The 23,709-nt window shown below is 46.2% G+C and overlaps 1 long non-coding RNA gene across 1 annotated transcript; it reads right to left on the reverse strand.

The window, feature by feature from the left end:
* Window positions 1–348: 348 nt before the first annotated feature.
* Window positions 349–1,612, reverse strand: LOC125534376. Its single transcript, XR_007294464.1, has 2 exons — window positions 1,014–1,612; window positions 349–597 (listed from the first exon to the last, which is right to left on the reverse strand). It is a non-coding gene; the product is annotated as an uncharacterized LOC125534376 (long non-coding RNA).
* Between the last annotated feature and the right edge of the window lie 22,097 nt (window positions 1,613–23,709).

Raw genomic sequence — 23,709 nt, forward strand, 5'->3', positions numbered from 1 at the left:
ATGTGGTACTAGATAGGAAGCGTGCCCTGGCCCGCGTTGCCCGGCCCAACCGCAAGATCCAAAACAGTATAGTAGTAGCTGAAAGCTCGAAGCATCAAGTTTGGCAAAAAGGAATAGATCAAAATTATAGCGAGTTATTTATATAGAAAGCAACACACCCACAGGTCTTTCATAATAATTAGATCAAGTCATTTGTATATTAAGAGACTGGAGGCTGAGTAGTGCATTAGAGGATAGCCGTACAATACAGAATATATATACCATTGGTCTGGACAGAAGTGTAGAAAAGCACAATTACACTGATTGTGTTCTGTGAGTACATCCTTCGACGGTAAATGGCTCTACAAATTCCAAGATCGATGATCCAACATGATATAAAGAATGAGATTCTCACAATAAATATAGTCAACCTGTGGTTGGAATATATAAGCAATGAAGTAAGTATATCTTTGGGCAGCAGCTCAATGCCCCTTAATGATCTCATAGTCCCAACACTTCTGAGAAGCAGCTTGACTCCCTTAATGATCTCTACATAGTTAGGAATATAACCCTCTTCACCACTGACCATAAAAGGAGATAAATGCGAACGGAGGAATCCTGAGATAAAATGAAAATTATCAACTTCATCACTGATGCTTGGGTGTAGTTACTTGAAAACTTATTTTGCATAGCATACCTAATAGGTAGTAGACAAAATCTATCAGTTCAGTTATAAGCTTGAGGAATACTACAGAAAAGAAGAAATCATTACTTAGTAAAGTGTTTTTCTCAAAGATAGTTTCGAGAGAGGCTTGAAAAGAAAACAGAGTGCTGATTCTACAATTCAGCAGCAGGAATACACACATTTGAGTGATGCCACACATATCAGCATATACATATTATACATAACTTGTTGATAACAGAACCGAGAGTATGCCTTAATGAGAAACTCAGCGATAACAGAACCGAGAATATTAATAACTTAGCTCTGATAAGAAAAATAAATCAACGATAGATTATCGAAAGACCCTCACCATTATGTAAAAACAATGACAGCATAAATGTGACCAAGAACCAAAGGAGCAGCGGCAGCAGTACTGGACGATGAATCAAAGACGGATTATCCAAGCCAAAGGAACATGGAATATAGCATATAATGTAAAAAACAATGACAACTCGCATAATAATAACAAAAGGCAGAAGAAAATTATCTGGGAAGGAGACATTTGTCAGAGCAATGACCAAGAACCAAAGGAGCGGTGGCAGCAGTAATGGACGATGACCCTAAGAAACCTAATAAGTAAATGTAAACAAAGCTCACAGCTATATACAACAGACAAAGCCAAAAGGAATGCAAAGATCAATTGTGTAATAGAAATCAGGAAACCAATCTGAATGTAAACAATTTAAACAGTAGGCAAATGCCACAAAGCTGCTTGAGTTCAAGTTATTCTCCTATTTAATTATCCAAAGAAACAGATATATGCCATACTTGCTCGAATAAATACACACACCTCATATGCTCATATAAAAAAACTAAATCATCATACCCATAAGATATCCAAATCATCATGTTATATATTTGCATGGAGATGCTCTTTAAGACAGAACTCGATAAGTCAGTGGTCAGTCAAGATTACCATTTAGAAACCATTGAGAGATTACCCAAAACCCAAAAGCGTTGTTCCGCATAGAACACCAATTAGATCATGGGAACTTAGAAACCATTTAACTTTAGACATTGCTACCTTTCAATTGGAAAACATCACATCTGTGTATGAAGATGCATGGCACTAACAAAACTTCCAGTACTATAAGAAAAGAAATAACACCTGGTTATTTTAATTACTTGTGATTCTATCTACCATTGATTTATGATTTCCAACTGTTTACTTTCTAGCTCTTGATTCTATATTCCATCATAGGTAAATGTTAAGTTTTCTTCTTAATTGTGTAAGAAACACTAAAAATTATTGACGGCATTCAGATATCTCGCTCCAGCGCAATATAAATTCCATCGGTTAATTTAGATATTGGTAAAAGTCATATTTATAACCATTAATTACATCTGATATACTCTTATTTTGTCTTGATATGGAATAATCATATAGAGAGACACATGACGTATTTTCTTATTTTGTCAGAACTGAAAAAACCACTTATAGAGACACACGGTAGGCAAATGTCCTGAACAATGCTTCCATCTCATGCCTTGAGACTTGATTTAATTTTAGAAAAAGAACCTTGAATCAAACAACCCAAACGGTGGTAAGAATAAATTGGGAGGAGGAGCTCACATGAAGAGGTGCAAGAAGAGAGAGGATACTACGGTGGGAGGTGCAGGCCTTCGGTTACCTTCATAGGAGTAGGGTAGCAGACTCGTGTCATCAGTGGTGGGTCTCAACCTGGACAGATTATCAAGCACCCAACAATTAAGATTCAACCTCGTGTCAAAAAATGCTTGGATAATAGTCTGGTGGTCAGGAGATTTTTAACATAAATTGCTTCGATATTAGCCTGGTTGGAATCTTACCAGATGAGTGGAGATTCATGTATGTGGAACTTCATACGCAGCTACAGAATCATAAGAATTGTCCATCAATATGTCCTGCCACAAAGAACGTTTAATTAGGTGCTAAATAGATGCATCACCAACAATATATAAATCTGCCAATTGTGAGCAACAAGCCAAGTAAAAGGAAAAGGCTGACAATTGTAACCACGAAATGGCTGCAAGCATTTCTAGCCATAAGGCAGATGATATAAGGAGGATACTTGACAAAACGCAATAGAAAAATAAGGGAACATCCACAACCAGAAAATAGTGGGATTCCCCACCACTATCGCTCCAAAGGCACCAAGAACAAAGCTATAAAAGGCTCAGGACATGAACTGATTCAGTTCCAACCCATAGCTCAATGATCCCCATTAAACTGGTGGGGTGCTACCACGAGGAAAACAAAGCAAGCGGGTAACAACTAACAATAGGAAGTCGAGCGTAACAGCAAGCATTGAAGCAACTGAATTCAGCAGGCTTTAATCCAAGATTGGACTGTACAACACGCATGCACACCTATCGAATCCAATCCAATCATTATAATTCCCAGACCGTCGCAGCTTAAAAAACTACAGGGCACTTCACATGTTGAAAACTAACGAAATTGAGCGCGGAGACAACTTAACTAAGTAGGTTCAAGGACAGTAGAATTCATGGCACATCTGTAACTTACCAACATGTAGTTTTTCTATCATGCAACTGTCCCAAATAAATGTTTCCATGAACAACATAATTACATAAAGATGCAAAAATAAATATGAATGGAGGATAGACCTCACTCCCCACTAAGCTGCCAAGATATGCCACACCCTTGATAACTGAAGATGCATTAGTATAATCTGTAATCAATAGGAACAAACTGTAACGCCCTCGATGCGGCTATATCTCCTACGTGTCGAAGCACGACTTAGAGGCATAACCGCATTGAAAGCAATGTCGCAAGTAAGGTAATCTTCACAACAACCCATGTAAATAGATAATAGGGGAAAAAGGTACATTGTTGGCTTACACTCGCCACGTCACACAAATACATGAATAACATTACAATCATCCAATACACTCATGGTCCGACTACGGTACCAAAATAAAGATCAACCCCCACATGCGACAAAGTCCCCGATCGCCCTAACTGGGCACCATACTGATCATCTGGGAAAGACACATAGTAACGACGAGAGTCTTCATCGAACTCCCACTTGAGCTCAAGCGTATCGTCTGGAATAGTATCATCGGTCCCTGCATCTGGTTTGGAAGTAATCTGTGAGTCACGGGGACTCAACAATCTCACACCCTCGCGATCAAGACTATTTAAGCTTATAGGTAAAGGCAAGGTAATATGTGGAGCTGCGGCAAGCGACTAGCATATATGGTGGCTAACATGTTCGCAAAAGAGAGCGAGAAGAGAAGGCAAATGCATGGTCGAACAACTATGATCAAGAAGTGATCCTAGAAAAACCTACGTCAAGCATTACTCCAACACCGTGTTCACTTCCCGGACTCCGCCGAGAAGAGACCATCACGGTTACACACGCGGTTGATTCATTTTAATTAAGTTAAGTTTCATGTTATCTACAACCGGACATTAACAAATTCCCATCTGCCCATAACCGCGGGCACGACTTTCGAAAGTTCAAATCCCTCCAGGGGAGTCCCAACTTAGCCTATCACAAGCTCTCATGGTCAACGAAGGATATTCCTTCTCCCGAGACATTCCGATCAGGCTCGGCATCCCGGTTACAAGACATCCTCGACAATGGTAAAACTAAACCAGCAACACCACCCAGATGTGCCGACAAATCCCGATAGGAGCTGCACATATCTCGTTCTCAGGGCACACCGGATGAGCAAGACTTCGGGTAGGCCATCCCAGAGTTGCTCCTGGTAGCCCCGGACATCGCTCAGTTGGACCTACACTTAGAGAAGCACTGGCCCGGGGGGGGGGTTTAAAATAAAGATGACCCTTGAATCCGCGAAACCCAAGGGAAAAAGGCTAGGTGGCGAATGGTAAAACCAATGTTGGGCATTGTTGGAAGAGTTTTATTCAAGGCGAACTGTCAAGGGGTTCCCATTATAACCCAACCGCGTAAGGAACGCAAAATCCGGAAACATAACACCGATATGACAGAAACTAGGGCAGCAAGAGTGGAACAAAACACTAGGCATAAGGCCGAGCCTTCCACCCTTTACCAAGTATATAGGTGCATTAAGATAATAAGATAATACAGTGATATCCCAACAATAAACAATGTTCCAACAAGGAACGATCTCCAATATTCACCTGCAACTATCAACGCTATAAGAGGGGCTGAGCAAAGCGGTAACATAGCCAATCAACGGTTTGCTAGGACATGGTGGGTTAGAGGTTTGACATGGCAATTTAGGAGGCATAATAAGCAATTGGTAGGTATCGTAGCATAGGCATAGCAAAAGAGCGAGCATCTAGCAAGCAAAGATAGAAGTGATTTCGAGGGTATGGTCATCTTGCCTGCAAAGTTGTCAGAGTTGACTTGATCCTCGTAAGCGAACTCAACGGGCTCCTCATTCACGAACTCGTCTCCCAGCTCTACCCAAACAAGAACAACAAGCAAACGAAACACAGTCAACCACGTGCAATGCTTAAACAACATGATGCAAACATGGTATGATATGCAGGATGCGGTATGTGATGCATATGCAAGATTTGACAAGGAATGATTGAATCTGGCCTCAATTTGGAAATCCAAGAGTGCCACTGGAAAGGTGAGGTGATTTCGGTTGAAATCGATATAAAGATCACCGGAATCGGATGCACGGTTTGGAAATGGCAAGCAAAGCAAATATGGCACCGGTCTGCGATAATCAACAAGTGACCAACTAAATGCATCAAGATAAATATGCTACGACACTCAAACATGACAACAAAATACATGGCAGGGATCCGCTCATGAAGCTTGACAAAAGATGAACACTGAGCTACGGTTAATTCATCCATTAACAGGTTCAAACAAGCATGGCAAAAATGCAAATGATAACATGTTTCAGAATTAGTGAAATTAACACAAGTCTGGAATTTATTATCAAGAAGCACACTTTAGAGCATGAAAACTACATGTTACAGGAACTTAACATGGCAAATCAAGGCATGGAGTGAAGCTACACAAAACACTTAACAAAAGTCCCTTAGTGACCTTGAGCCAAAAGGGATCAGAAAATACAATTGCAAGCATGTGAACATGGCAAAAATATAAACAGATTCAGACTTAGTGAAAAACTGGAGCATGCAAATCAGTTAACGAGTAGGCATGTTAACGAGCTCGATGCACTCACTACAGAGCATAGCATGACAAACTAAGCATACAACCATCAAGAATACATAGTATAGAAGATAGACATGGCAAGAACACCAACATAGCATGCACGGATCAATAGCGACATCCTCGGCAAAATCGCTAAACATGTCAACAATCTACCAGGATTATTTTATAGCAAAAGTAGAGCTCGATTGACTCAAGCTAGGGTGCTCCATAAATGCAAACAAAGAAATGGATGGATAGAGCACCACAATGTTAACAAAACATCCTTACTGATTATCCTCAAAAGAGGCACGGATCACTATGAAACAATATGAACATATGGCATAACGACAAAAACAGAACAAGGACTTGGTAAAATTCTAAGTCCCTGAAATCAGCATTACCGATTACGCTACTTTGCAAGCTTGTTCTAGTCACCACAAATATCACAAAAATACATGGCAAACACCTCTGTAAAGATGGCATGGCATATAACAAAACTCATGTAGAGCTCAGGATCATAGCATGCACATATTAATCATGGCAAAAATGACAAATAGCTATTTGCTGAAATAGATCTGCCAAATTCATCATATAGATCTTTTCCAACAGCATTTCGGGCATCAAGATGAGCTCAAATTAAAATGATGCAATGAGATGAAATGGTGTACTCGTTGAGAAGAACATTTTGATATGCTACACGCACAAATCGGAGCTACGGATAAAGCGTTATAGCATGCCAAAGTTTGCAAAAAAATTAGGGTTCGGCGATGAAAAAGTCAACCCTCGCGAAAACTGGATCTGGATCTGGCGCGTGACACTGTTCACCGGAGCACGCACTTCGAGGCATCGCCGGAGGTCGCCGGACTTGGCGGGTTTGCCGGCCGGAGGAGGTGGATGACGGCGGGGCGGCGCGGCGGAGAGACCGGGGCGGCGAGGCGCGGCCAGGCGGTGAGGTGGCGCGGCTCCGTCGCCGCTGGCAGAGCTCGCCGGAGCTCAGCGGCGGCGTCGGGCATCTCGGGCAGCCGGACGGGAGGAAGACAGCGGCGGGGTCTCGGGCGAAGGCGCGAGGAGGCGGCGGAGAAGACCGGGCCGGGAGGGCCCCGCACGGGCCTCGCGGGCCCGCGGGGTCGGCGCGAACTGGGGACCGGCCCAGGGACACGTGGCGACGGGGGATTGGTCCGGCGGAGCGGGCGGACACGTCCGCTGCCCGGATTTTTGTCTGGCGGCGGCGGGTGGAGTTTTTAGGGTTAGGGGGAGAAAGAGACCCGGGATTTTTGGAGGAGGGGCTATAAATAGAGGTAGGAGGAGCTAGGAGACTCCAAATGAGGTGCGGTTTTCGGCCACGCGATTGTGATCGAACGCTCTAGATGATGGAGAGGGTCTTGGTGGGTTTTGGGCCAAATTGGAAGGGTGTTGGGCTGCAACACAAACGAGGCCTTCTCGGTCCCTCGGTTAACCGTTGGAGTATCAAACGAAGTCCAAATGGTACGAAACTTGACAGGCGGTCTACCGGTAGTAAACCAAGGCTGCATGGCAAGTCTCGGTCCAATCCGGAAATGTTTGACCCGCACACACAAAAAGAGGTAGAAAGGGGCACCGGAGGAGATAGGAGCGCCGGAATGCAAAACGGACAACGGGAAAAATGCTCGGATGCATGAGACGAACACGTATGCAAATGCAATGCACATGATGACATGATATGAGATGCATGACAAAGGCAATAACACACGGAGACAAAAACCCGATCCCGAGGAAAATAAAATAACTTAGGCCGGAAACTGCAAGAGTTGGGATACAGATAAGGTAAATTACATCCGGGGTGTTACAACACTCCACCACTACGAAAGGATCTCGTCCCGAGATCTAGGACTGGAAAAATGCTGGGTACTTAGAATGGAGGTGATCCTCGCGTTCCCAGGTGGCTTCACGGTCAGAATGGTGTGACCACTTGACTTTGAGGAATTTGATTGACTTATTGCGAGTCTTGCGCTCAGTTTCTTCAAGGATAGCAACCGGGTGCTCACGATAAGAAAGGTCTTCTTGGAGATCAATGTCTTCGAAGTTGACGGTGCGGTCAGGAGTCTTGAAGCACTTGCGGAGCTGAGAGACATGGAACACGTCGTGCACGTTTGCAAAGTTGGAAGGAAGCTCGAGTTGATAGGCGAGATCGCCTCTCTTGCTGACGATCTTGAAAGGACCCACGTATCTAGGGGCAAGCTTCCCTTTGATACCGAAGCGACGAGTACCTTTCATTGGAGAGACGCGGAGGTAAACATGGTCTCCGATCTCGAAAGCCAAATCACGATGCTTACTATCATAGTAGCTCTTCTGGCGCGATTGCGCTGCTTTGAGGTTATCACGAATGACTTTGCACATCTCCTCTGCCTCTGTGATCAAGTCATTTCCAAGAAGTTGACGTTCACCGGTCTCTGACCAGTTAAGAGGAGTACGACACTTCCTGCCATAGAGAATTTCAAATGGGTCCTTGCCCGAACTCGCTTGAAAGCTGTTGTTGTAGGAGAACTCGGCATATGGAAGACAATCTTCCCACTTCATACCGAAAGAGATAACGCAAGACCTGAGCATATCTTCGAGAATCTGATTGACACGCTCGACTTGGCCGCTAGTTTGAGGATGAAAAGCTGTGCTGAAACGCATGTTGGTGCCCATGGCCTTCTGAAAAGAATCCCAAAACTTCGAGGTGAAGATGCTGCCATGATCTAAAGAAATCAACTGCGGAATACCGTGCAGAGAGACAATCCGAGAGGTATAAAGCTCTACCAATTGAGCTGCTGTGATAGACTTTTTGATTGGCAGAAAGTGAGCCACTTTAGTGAGTTTTTCGATGACAACGAATATAGCATCATTGCCACGCTTGGACTTTGGAAATCCCGTCACGAAGTCCATCTCAATGTAGTCAAACTTCCATTCTGGAATGGCAAGAGGTTGGAGGAGACCAGCTGGTCGTTGGTGTTCTGCCTTCACTCTTCTACAGACATCACATTCATTCACGAACTGAGCAATCTCGCGCTTCATACGAGTCCACCAATACGAATGCTTGAGGTCCTGGTACATCTTTGTACTTCCAGGGTGGATAGAGAGGAGTGAATTGTGAGCCTCGTTCATAATGACTTTACGAAGGTCACCTTTAGGCACAACAATGCGATCCTCGAAGAAGAGAGTATCCTTGTCATTAAGGCGATAGCACTTGTACTTGGGTTGACTCTTGGCAATCCCAATCTTCACCATAGCATCAAGAAGTTGAGCCTCGCGAATTTGATCTTCCAAAGTAGGAGAGACTTGGAGGTTGGCGAGGAAACCTTGAGGAACAACTTGCAGATTGAGTTTGCGGAAAGCTTCACAAAGCTCGGGTTGGTAAGGCTTGAGAATCAGACTGTTGCAGTAAGCCTTCCTGCTCAATGCATTAGCAATTACATTGGCCTTGCCTGGAGTATATTCGATACTCGGATTATACTCTTGAATCATTTCGACCCAACGAGTCTACCTGAGGTTGAGATTAGGCTGAGTGAAGATGTACTTGAGACTCTTGTGGTCAGTGAAGATGTCCACTTTTCTTCCCAATAAGAGATGTCTCCAAGTCAAAAGAGCATGCACAACTGCCGCCAACTCGAGGTCGTGAGTGGGGTTGTTCTTCTCGTTGAGCTTCAACTGGCAAGAGGTATAAGCCACAACTTTCTTCTCTTGCATCAACACTGCACCAAGATCTTGAAGAGAAGCATCACAGAAGACCTCGAACAGTTTGGATTCATCAGGAGGAGTCAGAACTGGAGCAGTGACTAATTTCTCTTTCAGGGTGTTGAAAGCGATGTCACATTCAGGAGACCAAACGTACTTCACGTGCTTCTGGAGAAGGTTGGAAAGCGGCTTCGTGATCTTTGAGAAGTTCTCAACAAACCTTCAACAATAGCTTGCGAGACCAAGGAAGCTGCGGAGTTGCTTCACGTTCTGAGGTGGTTCCCAATTCAAAATTGCAGACACCTTCTCAGGATTCACCGCTATGCCCTTGGCAGAGATGATATGCCCAAGATAGAGAACCTCATCGAGCCAAAACTCGCACTTTGAAAACTTGGCGTAGAACTGATGTTCTCTGAGCTTATCAAGCACCAAACGCAAGTGCTTGGCATGATCTTCCTTGTTCTTGGAAAAGACCAAAATGTCATCGAGGTAGACCAAGACGAAGTCATTTGTGTAATGGTTGAAGATGAAGTTCATCATGCGAGAGAAAGTCGGAGGAGCGTTGACGAGGCCAAAAGACATGACAGTGTATTCATATGAACCATAGCTTGTTCTGAAAGCCGTCTTGGAAATATCTTGCTCACGAATTCGGATCTGGTGATAGCCCATACGGAGATCAAGCTTGGAGAATACTTGACCACCTTTGAGTTGTTCAAACAGCTCGTTGATGTTGGGAAGTGGGTACTTGTTCTTTATAGTCTTCTTGTTCAATGGACGGTAGTCAACACAGAGTCGGTCCGTTCCATCCTTCTTCTTCACAAAAAGAACTCCACAACCCCACCGAGAAGAACTAGGTCGGAAGAGACCCATACGCTCTTGTTCATTGAGTTGCTTCTTCAGCTCCTTCAACTCTTTAGGTCCCAACTTGTAAGGACGTTTGCAAACAGGTTCCATACCAGGCTCAAGATCGATGACAAATTCAACTTGCCGGTGCGGAGGCATTCCTGGAAGCTCTTCTAGAAAGACGTCTTGATATTCGCAAACGACTGGAATTTGCGAGATGGCCTCCATCTCATCCTTCTCATTGAGAGAAAACAGACGAATGGTATCATCCCTTGCGGCAAAGACAATTACATCCTCAGACGAATGAGTCAATTGAATCTGCCTGGCAGCATAATCAAGCTGAGCCTTGTGCTTAGAAAGCCAATCCATACCAAGAATAAGATCAAATCCGAGTTACCAAGGACCATTGGAGAAGAAAGAAACTTGTAGTCACCCAACGTGATAGTAACATCCGGAGCCATCATTTTGGTGTTCATGAACAAACCCGGAGAAGAAACCGCTATCGGCTTAGGCAAATCAACAGTATGCACATCATGCATGGAAGCAAAAGGCTTCGATAAAAATGACAAAGATGCACCGGTATAAAAAAGAACTCCTGCGAGAATGTCATTAACAGGAAGGTTACCCATAATCACATCTGGAGAGTCCTCTGCCTGAGCTGCGTTCAACAAGTTGACCTTAGCAGACTTGGGGTTATGCTTGACCATAGCTGTACTTGCCGATCTCACAGGAGGAGGAGGGGGGAGACGCCTCTGATTGAAGCATTTGTTGGCATAGTGACCCTTCTGTTGGCACTTGTTGCACGTGACCTATGAAAGCGGACGATGATACGGAGCACTTGATCTTGGAGCTTGAGACGAAGTCTTGTTCTGAAAGCCAGGGTTGGGTGGGTGGGAAGATCCACTGCCACCTTTGCTCTTCTGCTGATAAGGCTGACGGAACGGAGGAGGAGGAAGCCAATACTTCTGCTGCTTAGCCACTTGAGTTGAGGAAGAAGGAGTTGCATCTCTGACTCGCTTCTTGGAAGCATCGCACTTCAGTTGAGCAGTCTCTTGCTTCATTGCCATGTTGTAAAACTCATCGTACCTCTTGGGCTCAAAGAGGACGAGAGCTAGCTGGATTTCTTCTCTGAGACCACCCCTGAACTGGTATATCATGCTCTTCTCATCAGGGACGTCTTGCTTAGCAAAACGGGAGAGCTTCTGAAACATTTTGTTGTACTCGTAAACAGACATAGTGCCTTGCTTCAGGCTGCGGAATTCCTCACACTTGCTTTCAACCACACTCTGAGGAATATGATGAGCTTTGAAGTCTTGACGGAATTCATCCCAGGTAATCACACGGCCTCCTCTGGAATCTTTGTACTGCTGAAACCATTCTGCAGCTTGGTCTTTGAGTTGGAAGGAGGCGAACTTGACAAAGTCCTCAGGCCTGACGTTACTGCACTCGAAATGCTTGCATATGTCCACGAGCCAATCATCAGCGTCTGTTGCCTCAACACAATTGCTGAAGGTCTTTGGCTGGTTAGCAAGGAACTGGTTGAGTGTAGCAAACTGATTCTGATTGTTGCCATGACCCTGGTTCCCTTGGTTGCGCTCTTGAAGAAGTTGCATGATCAGCTGCGTGTTTGCATTAGTAGCGGCCATCACAGCTTGCCATGCCTCCGGAGGTGGAGGTGGTGGTGGCGGATCAGGATTCGAAGTCGTGCGTGTTGGAGGAGCCATCCTGAATAGGGTGACATCCGTTAGCACATTGACAGACAAATATTTAAGCTGAATCAAACGGATTGAAATTGCAACATAAAGTCTTCACTTCCGAACCAAATGAACTAATGCATTCCAATCGAAATGGTCACATATCCATAAATTGAGAAGCCACTTAGAATTGAGGTAGAAGAATAAAGACAAGGTACAGACAAGAACGAATACTTGGTGAGGATTACCCAATCCCAAACCAAATATCCGCGGAAGACAAACTAGAGCTACAAGAATTCCCACCTATGAAACTCCCGAACCTTTCCGGTTATGCAATCAGGTGTTGGGGATACAGGGGAAGCATAATATCTCACACAAATCTAGCAAATCCTACATCCAGCTGTATCCATCCTTCAACACATAACCGAGAAACCTTTGGAAATCATTTACCTCAACCTTTGAAAAGCATCCGTTATACGAGTTATGGCAATACTCCCGAACTCCCGCCCCAGTACTGGGTGGTGTCAAGGTTATCTCACCAACAACTGCATAAAAAGATTTTCAATGTCAGCGAAACTCGGGTATTCCAGAATCTCAACGATAAAATTGTGACGACAACACCTCGGAGCTCAACTCCCCGGGACACTGCCACAACCCCTAAATGACAGGAGGCACCAAGAACGATGTTCTCGTCACAAATCGATCGGAACGATTCCAAGATACCCGCGTGATCCTAAATTTTGTTAGTGAAATTTGAGAAGAGAAAGAGTCAAACCTCTACGTCAGGATGCCTCACCAGAGCGATGAAGGGACAGGGGAGTAAAAAGAATTCCTAACTCTCCGATATATAATTCCTAAATGACTCCAAACATTTTTCTAGACTCAACAACGCCAACGATTCGATCAAGCAGGGGGCTCCTAAGGTCGGGGAAGGCTCTGATTACCAACTTGTAACACCCTCGATGCGGCTATATCTCATACGTGTCGAAGCATGACTTAGAGGCATAACCGCACTGAAAGCAATGTCGCAAGTAAGGTAATCTTCACAACAACCCATGTAAATAGGTAATAGGGGAAAAAGGTACATAGTTGGCTTACACTCGCCACATCACACAAATACATGAATAACATTACAATCATCCAATACACTCATGGTCCGACTACGGTACCAAAATAAAGATCAACCCCCACATGCGATAAAGTCCCCGATCGCCCCAACTGGGCACCACTACTGATCATCTGGGAAAGACACGTAGTAACGACGAGAGTCTTCATCGAACTCCCACTTGAGCTCAAGCGCATCGTCTGGAATAGTATCATCGGTCCCTGCATCTGGTTTGGAAGTAATCTATGAGTCACAGGGACTCAACAATCTCACACCCTCGCGATCAAGACTATTTAAGCTTATAGGTAAAGGCAAGGTAATATGTGGAGCTGCGGCAAGCGACTAGCATATATGGTGGCTAACCTGTTCGCAAAAGAGAGCGAGAAGAGAAGGCAAATGCACGGTCGAACAACTATGATCAAGAAGTGATCCTAGAACAACCTACATCAAGCATTACTCCAACACCGTGTTCACTTCCCGGACTCCGCCGAGAAGAGACCATCACGGTTACACACGCGGTTGATTCATTTTAATTAAGTTAAGTTTCATGTTATCTACAACCGGACATTAACAAATTTCCATTTGCCCATAACCACGGGCACGACTTTCGAAAGTTCAAATCCCTGCAGGGAGTCCCAACTTAGCCCATCACAAGCTCTCACGGTCAACGAAGGATATTCCTTTTCCCGAGACATTCCGATCAGGCTCAACATCCCGGTTACAAGACATCCTCGACAATGGTAAAACTAAACCAGCAACACCACCCAGATGTGCCGACAAATCTCGATAGGAGCTGCACATATCTCGTTCTCAGGGCACACCGGATGAGCAAGACTTCGGGTAGGCCATCCCAGAGTTGCTCCTGGTAGCCCCGGACATCGCTCAGTTGGACCTACACTTAGAGAAGCACTGGCCCGGGGGGGGGGTTTAAAATAAAGATGACCCTTGAATCCGCGAAACCCAAGGGAAAAAGGCTAGGTGGCGAATGGTAAAACCAATGTTGGGCATTGCTGGAAGAGTTTTATTCAAGGCGAACTGTCAAGGGGTTCCCATTATAACCCAACCGCGTAAGGAACGCAAAATCCAAGAACATAACACTGATATGACGGAAACTAGGGCGGCAAGAGTGGAACAAAACACTAGGCATAAGGCCGAGCCTTCCAACCTTTACTAAGGATATAGGCGCATTAAGATAATAAGATAATATAGTGATATCCCAACAATAAACAATGTTCCAACAAGGAACGATCTCCAATCTTCACCTGCAACTAGCAACGCTATAAGAGCGGCTGAGCAAAGCGGTAACATAGCCAATCAACGGTTTGCTAGGACATGGTGGGTTAGAGGTTTGACATGGCAATTTAGGAGGCATGATAATCAAGTGGTAGGTATCGTAGCATAGGCATAGAAAAAGAGCGAGCATCTAGCAAGCAAAGATAGAAGTGATTTCGAGGGTATGGTCATCTTGCCTGCAAAGTTGTCAGAGTCGACTTGATCCTCATAAGCGAACTCAATGGGCTCCTCGTTCACGAACTCGTCTCCCAACTCTACCCAAACAAGAACAACAAGCAAACGGAACACAATCAACCACGTGCAATGCTCAAACAACATGATGCAAACATGGTATGATATGCGAGATGCGGTATGTGATGCATATGCAAGATTTGACAAGGAATGATTGAACCTGGCCTCAACTTGGGAATCCAAGAGTGCCACTGGAAAGGTGAGGTGATTTCGGTTGAAATCGGTATAAAGATCACAGGAATCGGATGCACGGTTTGGAAATGGCAAGCAAAACAAATATGGCACCGGTCTGCGATAATCAGCAAATGACCAACTAAATGCATCAAGATAAATATGCTACATTACTCAAACATGACAACAAAATACATGGCAGGGATCCACTCATGAAGCTTGACAAAATATGAACACTGAGCTACGACTAATTCATCCATTAACAGGTTCAAACAAGCATGGCAAAAATGCAAATGATAACAGGTTTCAGACTTAGGGAAATTAACACAAGTCTGGAATTTATCATGAGGAAGCACACTTTAGAGCATGAAAACTACATGCTACAGGAACTTAACATGGCAAAGCAAGGCATGGCATGAAGCTACTCAAAGCACTTAACATAAGTCCCTTATTTACCTTGAGCCAAAAGGGATCAGAAAATACAATTGCAAGCATGTGAACATGGCAAAAACATAAACAGATTCAGACTTAGTGAAAAACTAAAGCATGCAAATCAGTTAACGAGTAGGCATGTTAACGAGCTCGATGCACTCACTACAGAGCATGGCATGACAAACTAAGCATACACCCATCAAGAATACATAGCATAGAAGCTAGACATGGCAAGAACAACAACATAGCATGCACGGATCAATAGCAACATCCTCGGCAAAATCGCTAAACATGTCAACAATCTGCCAGGATTATTTTATAGCAAAAGTAGAGCTCGATTGACTCAAGCTAGGGTGCTCCATAAATGCAAACAAAGACATGGATGGATAGAGCACCACAATGTTAACAAAACATCCTTACTGATCATCCTCAAAAGAGGCACGGATCACTAGGAAACAACATGAACATATGGCATAACGACAAAAACAGAACAAGGACTTAGTGAAATTCTATGTCCCTGAAATCAGCATTACCGATTACGCTACTTTGCAAGCTTGTGCTAGTCACCACAAATATCACAAAAATACATGGCAAACACCTCTGTAAATATGGCATGGCATATAAGAAAACTCATGTAGAGCTCAGGATCATAGCATGCACACATTAATCATGGAAAAAAAATGACAAATAGCTATTTGCTAAAACAGATCTGCCAAATTCATCACATAGATCTCTTCCAACAGCATTTCAGGCATCAATATGAGCTCAAATGAAAATGATGCAATGAGATGAAATGATGTACTCATTGAGACGAACATTTTGATATGCTACACGCACAAATCGGAGCTACGGATGCAGAGTTATAGCATGCCAAAGTTTGCACAAAAAAATTAGGGTTCGGGGATGAAAAAGTTAACCCTCACAAAAACTGGATCTGGATCTGGCGCGTGACACTGTTCACCGGAGCACGCACTTTGAGGCACCGCCGGACTTGGCAGGCTCGCCGGCCGGAGGAGGTGGACGACGGCGGGGCGGCGCGACGGAGAGACTGGGGCGGCGAGGCGCGGCCAGGCGGCGAGGTGGCGCGGCTCCGTCGCCGTGCACGCCGCTGGCAGAGCTCGCCGGAGCTCGGCGGCCGGGGATGGCGGGCGGCGGCGCCGGGCGTCGGGCCTCGGGCGGCTGGACGGGAGGAAGACGACGGCGGGGTCTCGGGCGAAGGCGCGAGGAGGCGGCGGAGAAGACCGGGCCGGGAGGGCCCCGCACAGGCCTCGCGGGCCCGCGGGGTCGGCGGCGAACTGGGGACCGGCCTAGGGGCATGTGGCGATGGCGGATTGGTCCGGTGGAGCGGGCGGACACGTTCGCTGCCCGGATTTTTGTCCGGCGGCGGCGGGTGGAGTTTTTAGGTTTAGGGGGAGAAAGAGACCCAGGATTTTTGGAGGAGGGGCTATAAATAGAGGTAGGAGGATCTAGGAGACTCCAAATGAGGTGCGGTTTTCGGCCACGCGATAGTGATCGAACGCTCTAGATGATGGAGAGGGTTTTGGTGGGTTTTAGGCCAAATTGGAAGGGTGTTGGGCTGCAACACAAATGATGCCTTCTCGGTCCCTCGGTTAACCGTTGGTGTATCAAACGAAGTCCAAATGGTACGAAACTTGACAGGTGGTCTACCGGTAGTAAACCAAGGACGCATGGCAAGTCTCGGTCCAATCCGGAAATGTTTAACTCCCACACACGAAAAGAGGTAGAAAGGGGCACCGGAGGAGATAGGAGCGCCGGAATGCAAACGGACAATGGGAAAAATGCTCGGATGCATGAGACGAGCACGTATGCGAATGCAATGCACATGATGACATGATATGAGATGCATGACAAAGGCAACAACACACGGAGACAAAAACCCGATCCCGAGGAAAATAAAATAACTTAGGCCGAAAACGGCAAGAGTTGGGATACATATAAGATAAATTACATCCGGGGTGTTACACAAACATACATATTGAATCACATGAAGCATGAACAGAACGCATTGGAGAAGAACAAACACCTTATGAACCCAGACTGACAAACTGGACAGTGAATCCACGGCGTATCATTTGGCTGGTCATGTAATTAGATCGGGGAGAGCATTGGTCGTGACCCTCCTGTTGAGTGCCAAGAGGAGGATGGATGGGCGGTTAGCGAGGAGAGATCGGCAGCAGCAAGTTAGGCACATACACATAGGTAGACAGGCTGCAGGCACATGCCGAGATGGGAAGCGGCAAGGCGCACATACAGGTCCCGGCTGAAGTTGGGGAACACACAGAGGACCTCGAGTGTGCTGGTCCAAGGCGCGCCACTGAGCTTGGCGCTGGCGTACGGCGTGCACGAGCAGCCAAACAGGAACCTCTGCGCGCAGTCCGCGAGGTTGGCACGGAAGTCCACCACGGCTGCCGTCGTGTCGGGGACCTTGCCGCACATAATTAGCACGAAGGTGTTGGTGCCGTTGCGGCAAGTCGAGCGGCGTGGCACCGACGCACCTAGCACCGTTGACCCGCGGCGCCTCTCTACTCTCCTCCTCCTGTGACAGAGAGGATATGGAGGCGGCCAGCCGGGAGAAGGAAGGAGACGACAAAGGCGTGTGGACGTGGACGGCACCTTCGGCGAGAGGGGTGGAGCTAGGGACGCGGGGATGGGACGGCGGCTAGGGTTCATGTGAGGAACGAATGGGAGCACGAAGAGGATCAAGGAGACACGGGGATGGAGCAGTCGATCTAGCCCACCTCATCGAACCGCAGCCAACCAGCAGTCAACACGCAACCACCCAACATGTGAAAAACCGAAAATGCCCTTGGCGGGGCACAGGATTAACAGGCGGTGGCACAAGATATTTGCTGTTGGAGGGCGCACTGTTTTGATCCACAGTGTCTCTTTTCGATCCAACGTCCCACATCTGTCCATCTCATGATTGCGCGGTCTAAAACGCATCAAACAAATGATCCAACGGCCGAGAACACCTAAACTCTGAGGAGGCTGGGGTTCTCCCAGTATGTATCTTACGCGATGCGTGGTGTTTGCAGCTCGTCCATGGTTCGTCTGGTTGCCCAGCCACGGCATTGCCTTTGTTAGAAGGGAGAGAGAGGATTGGTGGAATAGTTCGTTGTATTGCTTGAGCCTCGTGGGCATATATATAGAGTATATGATCTACTTGGAGTACAAGGCAAGCCAGAATATTTCCTAGTCTAACCTATGTTTCCTAATACAATCACGTTACTCAACATCCCCCCGCAGTCACAACGGTAGCGACGCAGACGGTGAGACTAGAGAAAAATCCGAAGACAAGTCGACGGACACCCCCCACAGTCGTAACGGTCGACGCATCGTGGAGTCGTGGCTGGAGTGGAAACCAACGAGGTTGCTCAAGCAGGCGGTAGCCCTTTGTGCCGTTTGTCGATGTAGCCGAGAGCGTGGGTGGTGGAGCCGTGGTCGAGATAGTCGTGCGAAGAATGCCGTGGTCGATGTCGAGTCGGGGTAGCCGGTGTCGAGGAAGTCGCCATGGAGCCACGGGCGCAAGAGGGCGCCGAGTAAGCATGGGCGCAGTGGTGTCAAAGTAGGGGTGTGCCGGGAAGAAAATGTTGTTGACGACGCGTCGCAGCGGGTTTGCCAAGCCCAGGGACACATCGTGGACGAAGGCACGCACCAGTGTTGCCAGCACCGGGCATGCATAGACGGACGAAGATGAAGTTGACGAAGCGCCGCACCAGGCTTGCCAGGCCCGGGGACACGTCGTGGACGAAGGCACGCAACGGTGTTGCCAACACCGCCATGCATGGACGAGGACCTGCACAAGCTGTACGCCATGTCGGAGAAGTCAGAGAGGCCAGCAGAGAAGGACTCGATGACGGTTGCGGCGTCAATCAGCGCGGTGCCGATGTCGCCTGCGATTGTCGCAGTAGACGAAGTGGTCGGGGTAGATGACGGCGACGGGCTGGTTCTGGACGAAGATGAAGAAGGTGGACGGATGGCGGCGGCGGCTACGTGGGTAGCGGCGGCGGCCAAAGAAGAGCGGCGGCAATGGCCTGACGACGGCGGCGGTGGCTAGGTTAGGAGCGCGGCGGCGATGCTCGAAGTAGGCGAAGAACGGAGAGATACCATGTTAGAAGGGAGAGAGAGGATTAGTGAAATAGTTCGTTGTATTGCTTGAACCTCGTGGGCATATATATAAAAGTACATGATCTATTTGGAGTACAAGGCAAACCAGAATATTTCCTAGTCTAACCTATATTTCCTAATACAATCACGTTACTCAACAGCCTTGCTTGCTGGTGCTATTTTTAAGGGTGCCTCATTAAAGTGTTGATTAATCTCCATCTTTATAAAGTCTTCGGGGCCTCGTTAATATTCTGCGAGACTCCTCATAAGCTCGTTTTCCGGCGTCCCAAAGTAAATGGCCATGAGTTGTGTTATTGTTTTATCCTCGCTGCCATCATACTCCCTCGGTTCTTGATGTTTTTTGAATCTCGAGAAGTGAAATTCCCTTTCCTCTTCTCCAAAACAGAGAGAAACCACTTATCTTCTGCAACAATTTTGGCTCCTGCGGTGTTTAAGAAGGTATTCCAAAAATAATTGGACAAAGATCATCCTAAGGTGTTTCCATCACCACAAAATCAATAGGGTAAGTAAAAGTACCAAGGGCAACATAAACATCAAGTAAAATGCCATATGGTTTTTCTAAATATGATATCCACAACTCTAATGTCCATGTCGGTTGTTTGGAGCTTACTAAAATAGATTTCATCACGTTTCTTGGCATATAGAGTGTATGATATAAAAAAAATACTCCTATAAATGATGCTGGAGTACCCGCCTCTTGAGGCCTTTTGCGGGTGAGAGTACCCTCCACGCCGTCCGTTACACGATGGCTTGCCGCGAGGGCCTCTCGAGGGCTCTCCTAGCCATCTGATCTGGCTGGATGACCGCGCCCGGGTTCACCTTCATAAGACCCTAGAAGTTGAGCCCCTTGTCCCATCATGGACCTGGTCTTTCTATCTTTGTTTTTCCTTTTCTTTTGTCATTATATTTCCCTTTTCGTTTCTTTTCTTTGCCCCTTTTCTATTTTGCTTTTCTTCTTCTTGCCTTTCCGAGTTCCAATTTTTGTCATCTAAAAAATAACACATCAAACACTTTGAATTACACCAACATTTTTGAATAATTTGAGAACACTTTAAAATTTGCAAGGTACTTCTTATAAAATGCGCAAAAAATTGTAAATAACATAATCAATTTTGAAAGGGTGAATAATTTTAAAATTACATGAACATGTTTTATGATGCGTGCATACTTTTAAAAATTGCACATATTTTATTTACAAAATGAAGGCGAAATAGTATGTTGATTAGCTTTACAATGTTAGGCCTTGTGGGTGAAAATTTTGAGATGTAAAAAACAGATATACACTTTTCAATGTATGACCTTTTCAGTGAACATTTGAGGCCTACAAATAAGATACTAGAACATGACGTTCCATTGCCATTTGTAACAAATTAAACCTAAAGTAGTTTTCTCTGAAGGTCCTACTTTGCATGCTTTTCGGCAGGTGGATCCGGCTCCCCCCCCCCCTGGATCATGTCGTCGTCGCCCACATTCTCCTGGGTCTTCCTCCACCGCTCCATCAACGAAGGAGGAAATCATGATCCCCCATAGAGACGAGGAGGAGAAGGAGCAGCTGCCGCAATGGACCATGAGTACCAGCAACACCTGAAGCTCCTCCTCGAGCGGTCTCTCCGCGATCGCGGTCCGGCACCTCCCTCGTCGCCTCTCCACCCCGTCAAGGAGGAGCCGCCCTATGAGGTTACCATATGGTAGCTCGCGTAGTTTTCTTAATTTTATTTGAACTTGTCTAGTTTAACTGTAGAATATCGAAGTGTGCATGAATTTAGGTCTTGTTTGCGTAAAAATCATTCGGTTTTCCATCAAATTTGCCCGGTTTGTTCAATTCACGCTTCAATTGCACACAGACGCTTCAGGCATGACGTTGGATGGCCGGCTCCCGTATCCGTGTCTGTGGTCGAGTCGGATGCATCCATGGACGGATAGTGAGTCAGTTTTGCGGCACTGCGTTGAAGATGCCCTCACTACTTTTTTTTCATTATGAAAATCCTCGTCACGAGGGCAGGCGGTCCTACATTTCTTTTTGAGGGCTAATAGCAGGTGCTCTTCCTTTTCATTATAGTTCAGGAATTTACAAGGAAAAGTCTGAAGCCCTAAGGCAGACAAAAAAGATAGAGATACAACAGATTTACAAAAGCTAAGGCCTCACATTGGCCATGTCCAAGTATGCTAAGTCAGACCTGGCTAAGCAAGCCACCATATCAGCAGTTGAAGACAGGTTTTGGAATATTCTTTGGTTTCGCTCATTCCAAATATTCCAGGCAAAGTATAGCGCAGCTGCTGCCTTTTTCTGCTGCCCATAGGCAAAACTGCTCCACCAGGTTGCGAAGGAGGTGAACGGCAAGGTTGCTTGAAGTTGAATGTTAGGCAGTATGGTGTTGATCTTCTGCCACACTTCCTTTGCAAATGGGCAGCCACAGATCAGATGAGCGGCAGTCTCAATCATTTGGTCGCAGAGGGAGTAGGTGTCGTTGTGTTCACATCCTCTCGCACGAAGACGATCAGCAGTTGGCAGTCTATTTTGAGACAGAAGCCAACCAAAGAATTTAATCTTTCCCTCCACCTTTGCTTTCCATAAGGCATTCAACTCAGGCTTCGCAATGGTTCCGATGAATTGGGCATCATGCGGTCCTACATTTCATCAAGAAGAAAAGAGACCAAAAACCTAACATCCGTGGTTAATAAGAAAAACCAAGGTGAAACCCAAAAAACAAAAAAGGCACTAGTGTTTGGGGATTGGGACAAGATAAATGCGACATCAAGGGACATCGTCTAAGCGGGATTGCACTATCATATTAATTTGGAGGATCTGGTCGTTGCGGTCGGACATGGCACATGGCAAAGATGTTCCGACCCCGGCGGTGACGGTTGAGTACCTCCAGAGTTACATGCACTCACTACACTTGGTGAGGAAGTACTCGACGGAGGAGATTATCAAGGGGGAGATGGTGGTTCACAACAACGATCCGGTCAGGCCGCGTGAGGAGACACCACGGCTGCCATGGCCGCGACCGGCGGAAGGCCAAGCTGCACTTTTGGTCGACGGATCGTTTTCTTCATCGGATGGGTCTGCAGCAGCGGGCATGATACTAAGAAGATACGATGTTACGGTAATCTTTGCCGCATATCGATGTATCTTCAACTGCAATGATGCGCTGGAGGCGGAGCTACATGCAATAATGCAAGGAATGGCACTATCAATTCAGCATTGTGATCTTCCCATCATCGTCCAATCCGACTCCTCTCAGGCCCTGTCAGCTCTGACAGGGGAGAGCCTTTCCCGATCGGCTTATGGTCACTTAGTAGCTGAGATTCGTTATCTCATGGGTGAAAGAGAGTTTATTCCTTTGAAAATTAAACGAGAGCAGAATAGGATAGCAGATCGTTTGGCTATGTATAGCCGTACAGAGAGCACTACTGTTGTATGGCGTGGACGGGGACCTCCGTGTGTAGAGAAGCTCTTGCCACTTAATTGTAACCCTATATTTATGGAATAAAACTCTTTTACCATCGCAAAAAAAAGCTGCTCCGAGGAATATGCCGTTACAGGTTTGCAGCAGCAGATCATCCGGCAAGTGTATTTTTCTATCCTATAAATGACCTTTAGTTTTTTTTGCGGAAAAATGACCTCTACTTGGACTGAAGTACTTCGTTGGCCTCTCAAAACATGTACGTATACTAGTAGTAGTGAGTACTTTGCATGCACAGATGTTGGACTAGTAGTAGGACTCCCCCCCTTTCCATGTTGGACTAGGACCTGGGGGGAAGGAGAGAAAAAGGGGAAAGGAAAGGGGGGGCGCCGCCCCCCCTCCTTGTCCAATTCGGACTTGGGGGGGAGGGGCGCACGGCTGCCCCTTGGCCTCCTCTCTACTTCCTCCACTAGGCCCATTAGGTTACCGGGGGGTTCCGGTAACCTCCCGGTACTCCGGTAAAATGCCGATTTCACCCGGAACACTTCCGATGTCCAAACATAGGCTTTCAATATATCAATCTTCATGTCTCGATCATTTCGAGACTCCTCGTCATGTTCGTGATCACATCCGGAACTCCGAACAACCTTCGGTACATCATAACATATAAACTCATAATGAAACTATCATCGTAACGTTAAGCGTGCGGACCCTACGGGTTCGAGAACAATGTAGATATGACCGAGACACATCTCCGGTGAATAACCAATAGCGGAACCTAGATGCTCATATTGGCTCCTACATATTCTACGAAGATCTTTATCGGTCAGGCCGCATAACAACATACGTTGTTCCCTTTGTCATCGGTATGTTACTT

This window comes from Triticum urartu, chromosome 2 (genome assembly GCF_003073215.2).
Source record: "Triticum urartu cultivar G1812 chromosome 2, Tu2.1, whole genome shotgun sequence".
Classification (NCBI taxonomy): Eukaryota; Viridiplantae; Streptophyta; class Magnoliopsida; order Poales; family Poaceae; genus Triticum; species Triticum urartu.